This window comes from Drosophila sechellia, chromosome 3R (genome assembly GCF_004382195.2).
Source record: "Drosophila sechellia strain sech25 chromosome 3R, ASM438219v1, whole genome shotgun sequence".
NCBI lineage: Eukaryota > Metazoa > Arthropoda > Insecta > Diptera > Drosophilidae > Drosophila > Drosophila sechellia.
Genome location: NC_045952.1, coordinates 14,109,469 through 14,126,364, shown reverse-complemented (window position 1 = coordinate 14,126,364; position 16,896 = coordinate 14,109,469). Strand labels below are relative to the sequence as shown.

At 42.9% G+C, this 16,896-nt stretch overlaps 1 long non-coding RNA gene across 1 annotated transcript; it reads right to left on the bottom strand.

Annotated features, from left to right (window-relative positions):
- Positions 1–13,925: 13,925 nt before the first annotated feature.
- Positions 13,926–16,365, bottom strand: LOC116801572. The gene is made up of 3 exons (XR_004362094.1): positions 16,222–16,365; positions 14,528–14,571; positions 13,926–14,451 (listed from the first exon to the last, which is right to left on the bottom strand). It is a non-coding gene; the product is annotated as an uncharacterized LOC116801572 (long non-coding RNA).
- Positions 16,366–16,896: the final 531 nt, after the last annotated feature.

Here is a 16,896-nt window from a genome sequence, read left to right as displayed (position 1 = left end):
TGGCTTGGCAGCCAGTTTTTGGCTTTTGTGTTGAACTTTTCGCACGCCAAAGAGAGACGAGTGGCCGTGGCATTGGCAGCGTCTTGTGGCATCCGTCTTTGTAATTAGACGTTCATAATTAGCCAGGCTGAGCGATTTTTTATAGGAAAAGGCGTCGCTCTCACGGGCTTTAGAAAGTTTTTGTTTTTATTTTTATTTCTGCTTTCGTAAGCTCGCTGATTATTAGCACGATAGCATTTAATTAGATTTTGGCCGAAGGAAAGACAAACGCTATAGCATTGTGAAAGGCAACATAAAGGTAGAAAAATAAAATCCCCTGAAGTTGGCGGAGATCTGGGCGCAGTCACAGCTCATTAGACGCCAACGCTCGACAATTGGGGTTTTTTGCATATGACCGTTTCCGTTTGCCAAACACAAAAATTGCATAAAAATCTGAAAGACTTGTAATTTATAGTACCCAAAGGAGAGCTGCCTCACAACGGCCTTGATCGCCAGCGGCGAAGCGAAACGATGCCAAAACTGAATGGACCGCAGCGAAAATGTTGCAACGTTTGTTCTGCTGATTATTTTGTTTATTTGTGTTTGTTGGTGTTAGGCAAAACATAATCATAAAACTGTAAACACGAAATGCATAAATTGCACGTCGAGAGGCATCGACTGCCGCGAAAAGGCGCAAAGCCAGCGGAGGCTGCACTTAACCCAGTTCGCTGGCCAGGTTGCCATTTACCATTTGCTAGTTACTATTTACCATTTACCATTTAACAACTGCCGCGTTGCATGTCGCGGGTCCATTGATTGCGTCGTTTTCAGATCCGCTGACTAGACAAACAAAGGCACAGCCCGCCGCTCTGTTCTCCCAAATTTAGCTTCAAGCTCGACTCAGGTGCGTCCCACAAATAAGAGAAAAAACATCAAAGGTGACAACAAGTGCAGGGCGCGTTTATGGTCGCGCTCACGCAAAAAGATCGCGAAATCGCCTCCAAGTGTCGAAATATTGTGGTGTACTTACCAGGAAACCAATGGTTTCGCAGAAAATTGCCCACGGAAACCATTAAAGTTTGTTTAGATATTTGGATCTTTCTGATTTTCACTCTTTGTCTAGTTAATCTATTTATAGTTCGTTGTGAAATTTAGCTTAGTAAATTCCTTTACAAAATTAATTAAAATTCCAGATAAATGTACTTAGTCTTGTTGTTCTTCTTCAATAGAAGGTGGTTTTAAGGGAGATGGAGGCTCAGCTTATAGTCAGACATTTCCTATCAGAGTGCGTCAGATAAGACTGAGCAGACCCACCTGGAAAGGCGGCCTTATCCAGTGCCCCTATGCTGCGAGGGTGGCCCAAGTGCGGTAGCTGGCATGACAGCAGGATGCAAAAGTGGTGGCCACAGTAGCCGCACAGGAAGCATGGCCACGAATGCAAATGCAAATGCAGTTGGGGGACGACAACGACAAGCGAAACGACAACGGCTTCATCACCTGCGGGCATATTATACAGATACGGGTCGGACAGTCTGGCGGGGAATGGGGAGTAAGGAGTGGGGTTGGGGCAGACAATTCGGGGCGTGGCCGGAGTGCCGCCTGGCTAATTTCTAAACACAAATTTACCCATCCGCCGATGTACAGTTGGAGAAAAAAATGGCAAAAAATTATATACAACCATGCATATATAGAAAAAAGCGCGCGCCAAGATGTCTGCAAGTGTTGCACATCGCACAGATGCCAGCGCCGTGATACAAAGCCAAAAGGCCAGCAGCGGCACAACAGCAACATCAGCTGCATTGGCTGGAAACAAAAACAATGGTGGCAGCTGCTACCGCCGCCACAAAACATAATCTCTGGCGATATCTCAGCAGCGGCATTCGTGTGGCTTCCTTGGCCGGGCCAGCATCCCACCACCCCCTGCATCCACCTGACGCACCACCCACCTCCCCACCAGCCCCGCGCAGCAACTGTCTAAGTAGCTGGTTTGTTTTTATTATTTTCCATCGCTTTCCGTTGCATCGCCGGCGGGCCTATGGCTTAGTTTGCTCTTTTTTCTTCAATTTTTTTTTGTGTTTTTTTTCGTTTTTCTGGACGGCGTCCGTAACTAATAAAAATTTCAATTTGTACGCTAAACGGTTATTGACGTATTACCGCTTGGCCAATATCCAGCGAGGAAAACCGGGAGACAGGCTGTGGTAGCAGCAACGCCTTTAGTTATTGTTTCTGCTGGTTCAGAGCAACGCCTTCGTAATGTTTTATTCATTGCGAAACTCCAGCCATAACTAAAATGCATCCGAGCCTCTGTTTGTGTTGAAGCTTTCGCCAAAAACCGAAAAGCAAAGGGTATTGAAAATCATACAACAGAAAACTTACAAAAATACAACTCAGATTTGAGCCAACATTTGATGCGATGTCCTTGACATTGTTAGGAGGGCCGAATCAGGCAAGAAAAAAGTCCCCCGTAGTTTCCACTTCCGGCCGCAGCTTAATTATACTTTTTTTTCGTGCGCGGCCAAATTATTGTCTATCTTTATGGTAATTACGGTAACTGGCTTAATTATATAAGCCCAGTGTCTCCGTTCAATTTGCGGGTTCGTGTTGCGGCATGAAATTAACTTGAAGTACGCCCTAATGTCAAACCCGATTTTCGAGGGGCTTGTCCGCCTGAAATAAAAATATGGAAAAAATTGCTAAAAAAAATATTTTAAATGGGAGAAGATAAAAACGAATGTGATGAGCTTTGTCATTAAGCAGATTTGCGATGTGCCAATGCTAATTTGGTCAAGTAAACTGCGATGGACTGTGGGAAAATTATACAAAAATAATCATTAGACGTCAGTTGTTATTTACATAAATGGCTTAGAACCTAACCACGTCTTGTAAAATATTAGCAAGAACATTATATATCATCATTAACTTGAACACATATCGTCACTAAAGTAAACAAAAGTCTGTTGCTTAAACATGAAATACTCCTTTTTTTTTGATATAAGTCCACTGCACAAGGACACGCATTTTGCATATTTTCTTGGCCAGTCAGGGCTGCATCTGACCAGTCATTCTTCAAGCAATCAAATCTTAAACCCGGAAAACACACTCGATCGCAAACACAAGGCCTTCGTCTCGGCCTGGCTCCCAGTTCGTCAGACAAAGGCTCTCCATCTCGGTCCTGTTTTGTGGCACCCCAAGCACTCGGCAATTAAGGCTGTCCCGGCTCGTTTAATAAACATATATTTTCCATTTAATTAACTTCCTTAAATGTTTAACATGTTTTTTACATAATTATTGCGCACTGCCTCCGCAAACGAGCAGCTTCAGCAATGAGTTCAGTTGAGTTGTGCCCAGTTGAGTTGAGGAGTTGAATAAAAACAATGACAGCGAACTGGAGCTGAATTAAAAGAGCAAATTATGTGGGTCACCCACCGCAGGCCAAATGTAAAGGAGATCAGGCGAGCGATGGACATAAAAGGCTAAACACATTCAACTGTACACTCGCATAAAGATCACGATTAAATGAGTGCACAATTGGATCAAATTTGCGCCACAGTCGGGGTTGGGGACAAAAAAATAAAACGCCAAAGAAATCGGCATTTAAAATAAAACCCTGGCCAAAGCCAAAATCCCAACTTCCAGGCTCATAAAGGTGCAGGCTCCTCTTTGTCGCTGCTGCCGAGGTGCAGTAAAATTGAATGCGTGTGGGTTGCAATGTGACACATACTGTCATTATTACCAAGCAACAACCTCTAGCGGCCAACGGCAACCGAACAACCAAACAGCCGAGTAACAAAACAACAACAAAACGACAAAACACCAATGCGCCGGGCCAAGTTGGTCTCGTATTACCAACTGCAGTTTGGCGGCTCGTTACGGGAAAAGCCGCTCTGCTTCGAGGAAAAAGTAGGGAAAAGCTGGCGGGCCATTCGCAGGAGTATTTGGCCTAAGAAATTTATGCATTATGCAATGTCCTCGCTTTTTCAGGCTAATTTCTGCTTTCCTCCTTCTTTTCTTCTCCAGTGGGTGGCTAACGAAATCCGAGAGCCCCATCAAGCAATTAACAGACGAAGCAGTTATGGAATCCGACCTGGAGAAGCTCCACTTCGCAATTTGCTAAATGTTGGGTGAGAGAAATATCACACGGGTAAGGCCTTCAGTGAATAATAATTAAGGGAAAATTAAGTAAGATAATTATATCATTTAAGAAATGAGAAGCTATTGGTATCAAATAAATTTCTAAAGCTTATAAAAGAACATACAACCTCTTTTAGGATATTTCCCAAATAAGAAATTGTTTAAGCATTTGTTGAATAAATAAAAGAAGCATTACATCTTCACTTTCCAGTTAGTGGCACATTTTCTTGATTAACTGACTTACAAAGTTTCTTACTCGTTTCCAGATCCGTTTTCATAAATCCAGCTAACAGCCATTGCAAGTCCATTCCAGTGCCAAGCTTCTTTTGTGCTGCACACAATGCCAACCAGGCTGGGCAGAACTAATTCAGAGTTATGCCGGACGAAGAGTGTGTTTCTAATTTTCGCCAGTGAAAGCCAAGAAGCCAGTGACAGCGACAACAACAGCAACTAGGGTAGCAGCCACATCAGCGTCTTTGGCAACTTTAGCAACGTGGACAACAACGACAAACATTGCCACTGATTAGCCACTGGTAGCCCGGAATCCTGTTGCCGCTGGCCGTGGAAACTTGGCTCTCTGGCACCTTGGCAAATGGCAATAAATTTTGCACTTGAAATAAAAAGTAATGCCTGGAAATTGTAACATAAAGCAACTGTCACACATAAAAATATCAAACTAGATTTCGGAGGGAGCCGAAATGGAATGCACGGGCAGCCGGGTTGGCCAGCAAACAAGCAAGCAAACAAACAAACAAACTGACTGACTGGCAACTGTCACTTTTGGCCAAGTTGCATGTCCACGGCAATTGCTACCATTTTCATTTCGTTCATTTTGCTTGGCGTTGACAATTTTTCCTGCTCTCTGGCAGTAGATTTCCAGCATTTCCAGCATTTGCAGCATTTTCAACATTCACCCATCGGGCGGCGACGACTGCGTGGGCTGGAGCTTAGTGAAAATTGGCAAAAATATTTGGTCAAAATGTAAAAGTTACGGCCAGAGCTTTTGGCCAGGCCGAAAACGGCAACTGCAACTGCAACTGCTGCAACAGCAACGTCTGGCAAATGTTAATTTACGATTTCAATTTGGCGGCCGTTGCAAGAGCGGCACATAATTTATGCGCCTTAATTGAGCGGCTCGCTAGACAAAAAGGAGGGGTGGTGGCTTAAGCGGGTGGCAGCAACTTGAACTTCACAAAAGTTATGACATGAAAGTCGGTTAGTCACGTCTGCAGCCCGCTGCATGTTGCATTTGACACACATTCGAATCGACTCGGCTTTAGATGGAGATTGGGTATTGGAGTTGCAGATGCAGATGGATGGATATGGACGCAAGGGAGGCTGGGAGAGTCAAGGTCACCGAGTGGCTCATTAATTCGAGCAGCTTTCGGCCATCCCGCTCCAGCATAAACGAGCCAATTGAAACGAATTCAAGCTAGTTGGCTGCTAATTCAAGGGCATGCTGGCATTGCTGCCGGAGTTGCCAGCAATTTATTTCAATTAGAAACTCATGAGGGTTCGACGCTCGCGGCTTAGTTACACTTTGTTACTTTGTTGTGGGCGCGTGCAGACAATCAGGTGCACTTCAAAAAAATTTAGATAGCTTACAGAAAAAAATGGGTTTTATAGAATATAATTATGTTAATTTATTGTCTCAAAGCAATCCGTACTGCACATTAAATGTACATTTAGATATGCACATTCAACTAATAACCTGATCCACCATTGTGTTTATAGCAGGAAATATTGGTTTGGATGCTATTTCCTTTATTGAAGCCAGTCTTCTTTTTTTTATGTGCACCAGGGGTTGGGCAATCGAGTTCAATTTAAAATAAATGAGTTGTGCGCGTGCAATTCCGAGTGCAGAAGTTGGCAGTCATCATTAAGAGGCAGTTAGGCAGTTGGCCAATGAATAGGAGTTGCAGTGGGGTGGATGCAGGCGGCAAAGGCCACTGACCCGCAATGACTCAACCTGGCCACATGGGAAGTTATGGGAAGTTATATGACCCAACGGCAGAAGTGGCCACAACCTTCAAACAACTTTCGTAAAACCCAGCGATCCGAGTCCGAAAATTCGCCAACACCTTTCCCGCCTTTCGCTCTTGGCCGAAAGCTGCATTGCTGCAGGTTAGTCAGCCATATCGGCCAAAACTCGACTTTCCAAAGTCGCCAAGGGAAAAACAAACTGCAAATGCACTCCTCGGCTAATAAGCCCACCGAATGCCACCTATGTGGATATTTCTTCTGTATTCCATTTCGCGGAGAGAGTGAACGTAATGATGCAAATTTTTGGCCAGGGCCAATGATGATTGTTATGATGCAATTGCCGGAGTCGAAATAACTGCAATTGTGGCGATCCTGCCACTGCCACACAATAAAGACGCTTACGGCCCCGTCTATTTTGCTAACTCGATTTGGGCAAACAGTCCGCCAAATTATTGTTATTATGCGGAAATGGCCGCAGAGATAGTAAACAGACCGGGGTTGGGGCAAAAAGTATCAAACTTTGAGCGCTTACGAAATTGGGCGCAGAAAATTGGCAGCCGACAATCGCAGCATCTCGTTCGTTCGCCCAGCAGACATACATATGTTTGCTTTTTTAATGGCAAATTTGGCGATATTGCGATTTTGTTGCCTTTTTCATAGCTCGTTCATAGCCGATACAAATCAATCATTATACTTGCTGGCAGTGTAATTTGTACCCTTTGCTTGTTTTCACTTCCTATTAAATTATATTTGGCATTTAACGAAGCGAGGTGGGTGCACCACCAACTGCATCAGCTGCAATTGACATCAATTACACGACAGGCGACTCCCGGAGGGATCACGGGAACCAGGCAGCCAGGGACTCGACGGGAGCAGCCCGGAGGAACAGCCGAATAGCCTCCAGGCATCAGGCTCCGGCGAAAAAAGGCGCGGCATTGACAGCTTTTTGGGCCGCAATTTGATGCACGCCCGTTGTACTAACAACTAAAAATGCAGCCCAATCCCAAAAATCAGGAACATTCAGAAAAACAATATTTCAAAATTAATATTGGGGTACTCTTAACTTAGTGTCCTAAAAATCTGGGAAACAAATCATGTTTGAAACATAGAATTCTTCCCTTTCTTGTTGTGATTTCTAATAACCAACTGCGTACACTCCCCAAATTTTCTCGCAGTGCACAGTCTCCAGCCTCCTCGACGTGATTGAGTAATTTCGATTGTCTTGTGGCAGAAGTTTATCAAGCCAAATAATATTAACGACATGCCCCGGCTGCTGTTGGCCAAAAGAAAGGCAAATAATGCAACAGCCGCACGTCATTTATGGGTGCAATGTGGTGGTTTCTTTTCGGTGGTTCAACCAGTGGTGCTTGATAATTTTTCGGGTGTCGCTGGGGCAGGGTTTTTAATTATGTTGCTGCATGCGGACAGGCCAGAAAGTGCATTAAAATCCGAATATATTAAGCTGAAAGTCCGGTGGGGTCTTCAACTGTGGGCCAGCGTAAAATAAATTGGTTTTTACTCGCCGATGATTGCCAATCCCGGCAGCGAAGCAGGAAGCCCAGTGACCATGTGGCCGTTTTTCATCCATAAATCAAAGGAGATGCAGAAAGAGAGTTCTAAAAGCAGGCGCTTATGCTTAAAAACGAAGAACATATATTGATCGGCCCCAAGAAAGCTGATCCGTCTTATCGATGGATTCTTGCCGAAAACAGACATTCCCTTTGACATATTTTGAAGGCGGACTTATCAGTGTAACTCAATATAGCGTCGTTTAATCAACATTCTTGGGTAATTTTTGTGGATTTTTGGGAATTTTCGCCCTTTGCGGCTTATGCAATTGAACAGGATTGGAGATCGTCGATACATGCTGTGCACTTTTTCACCAACTGCATGGGGTTTTCGGCTATCAAATTTCACCGAACCCCTATCTCAAAAATATACTTATATGTGTATACACCACATGCCTTTTAAAGGCCCTTTAAAAACCATTAACCCGCTGCGGCGCAAATTAATGAAGTTAAGTGATCGAAGGGGTTGCGAGGCAGTCAAGAGATTGAAAGATACAAAACGGAGACACGCTTAACAACAGTAAATGTCAGCGCGGTACTTGCAGATGGGCTGGTAAAATTATTAATTAAATCATAAACTTAATAAATTTTGTTTTGGATTACCCCGGCACGCATGACGCATAGAGACTGCCAAAGTGCGAAAATGCTGCAATTAGCATGCTGCAAATCGGCAAACGCATTCGCCGCAAAAACACTTTCCCAATCATCAAAGTCATTCATATGCCTTTCAACCGAACGCGCGTGCAGCCAAATGTATCTGCAAGATAGAAAGATACAGGCGCTCGCCGTTGATATATTAATGATGATTTCTCGTTTTTCGTTCGTGTCTATTTGAATTGCATGATTCAACACTCAGCATCGGCAGCAGCAGTAAACTGCAGCTAGTGTGCCACTCCATATCTACTTACATTGGCCCCTATCTGTATCTGTGTATCTGTATCGGGCGGTATCTTTTGGCGTATCTGTATAATAAGATACTGCATCTCGTGCTCGTAGCTTTCGGCCGCTTAACAGGGGGCGTTACCTTTTGTAATCCAATTAACGAGAACTGAAGATCCCCCGTATATTTTCTCATTTATTGTATGTTTGCATAAACAATAATTATCCGATGGGAAAGGCAAACTGTGCGAACTTTTACTTCTGGCAATCGAGTGTGAAGTCTCAAGTACATGCCAAATTGTGCAATCCCCGGCAATTGCATCGCCAAGGTCGCTCTATAGATAGGATTGCTCAACGCCGATCAAAACGAATTATACTATCAACATAAACATGCCCCAAAATTGTCAATTTGAATTGGCGAGCGCTTCAAATTCGAATTTATCCCCCGCGGATATTTTTAGAGATCTCTAGACGAACGGAATATCGTAATTACGAACTGATCATTATGACGATGATGATTGCGACGAACATCAGAGATCTCGTGAGGTGAGTCACACCTTTGGCAGAGTTCCCGTCGCCGTTGAGTGATTGCTCGTTTGAAGATTTATTCATGCCGCTATGCAAAATGCAAAATGAAAAACAAAAAGCCCAAAAGAAATACGTTCGAGTGTATTTCTTCTGCGTTATTTACGTTCGCTGCGCGGGACATTTGACGCTAAATGCAATTTAAGACCAATAAAACAAAGCGTAAAACTCTCATTTGAATACCCAGGCTCATTATGCATGCGGCGTCATATCGCCAGAACAGCGGGCAATTGCTCAAACAACAACAAAAAAAACAAATCTAAAGGCCCACAAAATTGCAAAAATCAAGAGCCGCATTTGCATACAAGGCTCCGTCAAAAGTCGGGGAGTGCCGTTCAATTCAGTTCTTGCAGCTCCCTCGAGGTGACAACGAATCCAGCGAATCGTCAGAGCTGGATTCGCGGGCATTGATGCCTGACACACTGACACTGACTGGTCTTAAGCGGGAAAAGACACTCACCGAAATTCTAGTCTAGTATTTTATGACATAGCTAAAGAAAGAATTAATGTAAGCGAATTTAATAACTTTTCTGAATTTTCCAGTTTTTCAAGGATCTGGTATTAGGTTCCATTTACTAGTCTGTATTTTACATGTTAGTTACAACCAAGTCAAACAATATGGCAATTTATTTTGCCCAGTGTTATCCTCAAGCTTCAGCTGAAACAGACTGAATCTGAAGCCGAGGCTGCGCCTAATTGATTAATTGCAAAACAACAACGAAACACGATTTGCATTTGGATTTCGATTTTGGATTTTCGATTTTGCCGTATGCTGTTTTATTTTTACCTTTAGAATGCAATTGGAACTGTCAATTTGCATTTAATTCGGCGAAAATAAATTGCCGCCTGACTCACGACTTGGCTCTGGGGCAGCCAGCGGTCGCAATTTGGCTTTAAACAGCAAGGCTGAGATTATACATTTCTGATATGTCGCAAATCGCATTAAACAATTTACTGATATTGTGCGGATTTAAAAGCAATTTTCGGTGCAGCGATGGGGCGAGTGAATAAATTTCGATTTTCAATATTTAAATCCTAATTAAACGCACCGCTGGCCTAGGCCATTAATAATTTTATTTTTGAGCCTGGCCATGAGCCGACCTTGCCATACAAAACACATGCAAGTGTCGCATAATGCCAGCGGGATTACATGGCCGGCGGACAAGCGGCTTACGACTTACATTGTAGTCAACCAGACGGAATGGACACCACCCCCCGGCATCCACCGCCGAATCAAAGGAGCACGCTGACCGGAGCGCCAACAAAGTGTCGATGTTAACATCAAGCCGGCGACAAAGTGAGGCAGATAACTGCGGTTTTTAATCAAATCAAATGCAACGCCACAGTAATGTAATAGCAACGAGCGACCAACTACCAGAACACTGAGAGAAAGTGTTTGATTATTGTTATTATTTGAAAAGTGGTAAAATCTACTGCATGCCTCCTAACTGATTTGAGCTGCTGGTATAATGTGTCTGAAACATGTCAGATTATTGGAAATTCTTTTTCCTCAGGTTTCATTCTGTAACTTTCTTCATCGATACTATTAGTCAATAACTTTTTTTGGCGTGCAAAAACCGAATGGAAAGTGTTAAAAAATTAATAATAATGCGGTGGCAATATTTTTCACATGCCTGCACACGTTTCTTCCCGTTTTTTGTTTTGCATGCTGTGCTGTCAGGTAAATGAACTTATAATTGGCCATAGAGTGTATGCCTCAAATGTGTCGATGATGCGTTTTGCACCGCCATTGTGCAACAACGCGCCGATGTTGAAACGTTGAAAGTTACCAGGCGGTCTCTGCATACAGTCTCCTCACGGCAACAAAGTTGGCATCGCCTTAAACAATTAAAATGCTGCAATTTTTCAGCACATTTCAGCGATTATCGCAGCTGCCACACAGAGCAAACAGAAAGTGATAAATATTCGCATATCGATGCGAGTATCTCGCCACGGTGAGATAACCCTCGTGCAACAAAAAAAGTAAGCTCCAAAAGCCGAGTAGCCCGCCAAAAAAAAAAAATGCCAGGCTCTGCAGCAGCAAAAACTTGAGCAAATGATAATAAACTTTCACGCCCATTAATTGGCTTCGCATATGCACAGGCTCAATTACAGCAGCGGCAAACAAAGTAGTAGTCAATAACAGTGTAAACTAAACTAAACCAATTTTTAAGATAGCAAAAAATCAAAAATTGGTGGTAATTAGGTAACTACATTTTTCTAAATATATTCTATTGAAATAACTAGCGAGTCTATGGTTCATGCCGAGGCAGCTGTAATGCGTTGCCCATGACTGTAAATCTGTTTTATTTGCTGTTACCGCAACTGGCGCTGGCCACTTTTATAGCATGCAATTCGTCAGTGGAGTGCAGCAGCCTGGAAGCCTGCGAAATGCAGTGCCGCGTCGGAAAAAAGGTCATAAAAGAGCCTGGCAACGGACGGCGGGCAAACAAAAGTAAAAACACTTTCACTGCAACCTTGAGAGGCCGCCGCCTTGCCATGTTGTACATCTCTCCCAGATCTGTCAGCGAATTGACCACTGGACACTCGTTCAATTAACCGCATTTATTTTTGGACTTCTCGCCATTCGTCTGCTGCGTGAGTGATTTTGTTTCAAGTTCGATTACGCAAGCGGCCGGCAGAAAAAAGTTCTGTGCATGCAAAACAAAAGACTTAGGCAACGAACTCGTTTTGGCAGACTGCTGCAATCTCGACTGGTGCAGTTTATTTCAATGGACTAAATTAACAAAATCATATATCACTGGGTCAGCTTGGTCAGCTCTTTCGACCTCCCAGCTAGCAGCAGGAAGATGGAAGATGCCTCCAGCCGGTTTGCCGCTTGTTGTTGGCTTGATTTATGCCTTGCACCAAATGAAATGAATTGTGTAACCTTTTTTCCCCATCCCCGCGGACGCGGAATGACTCGACTTCTCAGCCCTCAAAACAGTACAAGACACACACTCACACTGGGCGAGTTACCGCGAATTTTCTTGTTTTTTGGTCGTGGGCAGAAGCCGTTCCCGTTCCCGTTTTCCCCCTTTTGCGGAATCTGCAGATCCAACACTCGACTCGTATCCCACATCTGCATCTCCAGAAGGGCGGGGCCACGCAGATGTAGATGCTCCTTATCGCTGGCGGCGCATCGCGGGCACGTTGCGGCCATAAAGCAAATCAAATTGCAACAATTGTTGGTAATATGTTAATAAATTGTTGGCCCAGCAGCCTCACTTTCATTAAATTGTGCCCACTGCTCAGCTCCGAATGAGCTTCGCTTAAATCGAATTTATTACCCGGCGACCTGGTCAGAAATCCCTGGGATTCGATCGATGCGATTCGATTGTCATCGCCGCGGAGATGCCCGTTTGCGCATTTCATCAGCAGCGTTTGCTGACTAATTCTCAAGGTAATAGACATTCACTGGCATAAATATTTAGCAGTTTTCCAATCAATCATACAGACAGGGAAACTACGGATCTGAATTATTTTCTAAATGTTATTGTAGTGTATATAAACTATATATATATTACCATTTAATTTCTTTATAAGGGTGTTTTAACAAATGATTTATTTTCGTAGCTTTAGAATAAAGAAATTTATCCGTTTTTTGTAAGTATTTTTATTCGCAGTGCAGCAATTAACATTGCTAAATTGTGAGGCTCGCAATTGTAGTTTCGTTTCCAGAACTTCCCATCACCGTTTACCAATTTATGTAATTACGAAAAATTATAGAAACCACATGTCGCTAATGGTTGCGATCGCTGGATCGATGGATTTGCTGTCGACCGCAAGTATTCTCATGCCCGTCAATCGCAGCAAGCAAAAACGGCTTTTTGAAGCAATCGCGGCAAACTTATGAGCATTAGCCGTGAGTTTGGCATTTTGGCCAAATACGGAGTTGGATTTGAGCGGCGATTTATGTGATTTGTGCAAGATTTCGGCAAATGCCGCCCGCCCGCCAATTGACTTGTTATTGTTGTGCCTTTTGTTATCGAAGTTGTTGTTGCGCTTTGGCCCCGCTAATACAAAACTTTATGGGCCAAATCGCATTTGTTCGCCCCAGAACCAAAGCGGCTTAAATGCGGCACAGTAGCTGGCTTTTGGTTGGCTTTTCTATTTGCGGGGAGCACTGTGGCAGCTGCCATAAACTTGGGCATTAATGCGATGTGGGCAGTTGGGAAATGAAAAGTTAACTCCGGCGGGGTCAAGGCGAAAAGTGTTGTAGTGTCCATCCACGGATCGCAGGCAATGTGCCGCCAGTCGCTCCTCGACCTTGATGTCCACGCACAACAACTTAATTCCTGCTAGCATTTTTTGAGCTGGCCAAACAAGCGTTGCTGATTTTCCACAATGGCTCATCCAGCTCCTCCTCATGCTGCTCCTCCACTCATTCTGTAATCCTGCAACCATGAATTATGCTCCACCGCGGCCACAAAAAACCATTTAACGAAATGAGCTGAGCGCAGGCACACACAGGCCATAATCATGGCCAGAACCTTGAAGTGCATTTTTAATGCCAGTGCTTGTCTGATAAGATTAAGTCATGAAAAAAAGGGCTGGGTCCTGCTCGTTGGTCGGTTGTTAGCACTGGGTCCAAACGCTGTCTGCGAAAGTACTTAGCCTAGGTCTCGAGTGCGTCTACATGACTCTCACTTTTCGAGCCAGAAAGGAGCACTTGGAAAAAATCCTTCAACTGATTTTGGTAATTTATAATCTATTCAAATACGATGGGTATTTTTAAACGACTATATTAAGTGATGTTTATATTTATATATTATAATGGTCTTGGTTGGCGTAATAAATTACCCATAAAAAGTTTTCGATTTACTTAGTAATATTTTCTTAAGTATGGTATATTCGTACTAGTACATATCAAAATAATATTATTTATCTAAAGTATATAACCAAGCACTGGCTGCGTTGACATTCGGTTTAAAGAACATATGCTAGTATATAAAACAGTTCCTAATTATTGTGTCAATTTATCGTATATTTTCTTTCTCAATCGTAAGGGTAACCACTTTCCAAGGCGAACCAAAAACGGAGCACCGACAATGCCGTTAATGCTTATTTAAATGTCAATTTTGCAAATTGTTGCTCGTTGTTGTTCAATTCCATTTCATTTCAATTATGTTGCGCAATGCGTTGAAACTGAGCGTACTTATAGTTGTTGTGTCCGTTGTTGCTTTAATGTTATTTTGGCCAAAAAGCGTCATTTGGCTTTTGTGGGCATGTTGTTGTTGACTTCGTTGTTTGTGCCTAGCTCTGGGCCCCAAAGCAAATTGTTTCCGCGTGTTGCAGCTTAATTGTCTTGAACAACATAATTCGCCTTCATTTGCAGGCAAAGTGCCCAAAAAACAATTTCGGTCAAACAATTTTTATGTAAGGTAATTTCAATTTGTTACCAAGTCGTGTGTCCGTTAGCCATGCGAATTCTCACCGGGCCAGACTTGGCCAAAACATAAAAGTAAAAGAGCAAGATATAAAAACCAATCGAGTGAAAGAAGCAACAATGAGGGAGAAATAACAAATATTGCCAATTCATGCAGTTTAAAACATTTGTTCGACATTTCAAAGCCCCGACCGCCCCACAAAAGAAAGCCATTCATTGGCATTCGCATTCCCGCCTCCATTTCCACTGGCATTCCCATTCCAAGACCCATATCCACTGGACCGCAACCATAAAATGTCTTAATCAAGGCGAAAGAAGGTTGATGACCTTGTCATGGAGCTGGGTTCCCCCACTCGCCAACTGGAGTGCGACTAAGCCAACTCCGCAGTTACAACTTTGTCTTGGCCAAGCAATTAACTTATTTTTGCAGCTGATGAAGACAAACTGTGCCAGCTGATTGCAATCGGCCAAAGCCACACAAGTTGGCATTTCAATTTGCCATTTGAATGGGTAAGCCAAGCCAACCAACTTACCAAGCCCGGCCAATACAGTAATGTATCTTCATCAGCCATTGGGGGCCAGCACGTGCTGCCTGCCAGTAAAAAACCAAGTCCAAAGTGACTTGTCCTCAAGATTATGAGTACCAGGCTTTGTTCTAGAGCCCCAGCTAATCGAATCGCATTTAAAGTGCTGACTAACCAGGCAACTGGGACATTCAAATGTATCTAACTGAATGAAATGAGTCGCAATGAAATGCGATGTATCCAGGCATTTGGAAAGCCCACAACTCCCCGGGCATAAATACCCTTAATAAGGGTATAATTGTTTTATAAGCGAATACGTTACTTTTCTATAGACAAGGTGAGTCACTTAACCGATTTGAGAAGCTACAACTGGCTCGGATTTTCCCTTCTCTAATTAACGTGATATTATGACTATTACATATTATTTATATTCAATAAAATCCAAGTAATCAATATGCAACTAATTTATGGTTAGCGTATTGAAAAATCTTAATTCCCAAGCCCCTTTCTTTCATGTTTACTTAGGTGCTTTTAACTCATGTTGTTATTGTTGTAGCTGGTTGCGATTTCCGCGAAATGTTTGCCATGATTCACTGAACAAGCTCCGAAAGACATGTTTAGCAAACCGGAGCGGGAAATGGATCTCAGCAATTGCGAAGTGAAAAGGGGTCGGGGTAGAATGGATATATCCATAATTTATATGTCGAATATGCACTCAAATGTACGATTTGATTTGCAACTGTCAATACGTTTCGGCCGACTGTCACTGTCCACTCTCATGTGATGGAAAGTTGGCCAACAGTTGGTTTCCTTGTTAGGCTTTTTCCCAATATACGGCTGGCATTTGGTGAAACACATTTACTAATTGCACATGCACAACGTTTATCACTCGGCCCACAGCAGACGGCAGTTACAAGGAAAACTCATAAGCATTATCATTAACAATATTATTGTTGTTGTCATCAGCAGCGGCATCTCCAACTGCATCTGCATCTCTGCAACCTCTGCTGCTGCTGCTGGGGGGTAACATCATCAGCAAGCACAACAAACAAACAAACAAACGGACGGGCGAACGGACAGACTAACAAACGGACAAGCAAACCGACCGGCTCCACGGATCTGCCTGCGCATAATCAGCAAGGCATTTAATAATTTTAATGTTTATATATTTATATACTCGTACAATATTCGTGGCATTGTTGCTCACCCACGCCGACTGTCGACCGAATGTCTGGGAAAGTTGCCCGTGTATGATGGCGTATTTTTGTTGATTTGTCGCGGGGTTTGTGTTAAGTGGCCATCATTAGTTAAATATGTGCATTTTTCTTTAAGGATTTTCGCCAAGTGAGAGAGATAAACGACTGAAATATGAGCAGCTCGTTAATGCTGATGCACTTTTTGCCGGCCTTGCAGTTGTTGCTGCTTTCAAATTGCCGTAATTCAGAGGTGACTCGAGATAGCTTTCCTTTTTAAACGCCTCTGTTGCAAAAAGGCTGCACAGCGAACAAATACATTCTAAAAACTTTAGCAATAAATTTGCCCCAATATATATATAAAAAAAAGCATTTAAATTTTGCACTTCCCATTGGTGAAATAAAAGTAATGTCTTTTTATTACACTAAATTTATGATACAATAAACTTTTTACTTTTATTGCATTACAAAAAAGGAAATAAAATGAATTTCTTTTCGCAGTTTACATTTATACCATAATTAATTTTAAGTATTTGGTAAGCCGTTTCTTAATAACCATTATTAGTTATAAAAGCAAGTCTAGCTTTCTGTTGGAGTCTATCATAATTAAATTGAAACCATGCTCTCGGTTTCCAAAATGAGTGGCTGAATAAAACGGCTTCGTT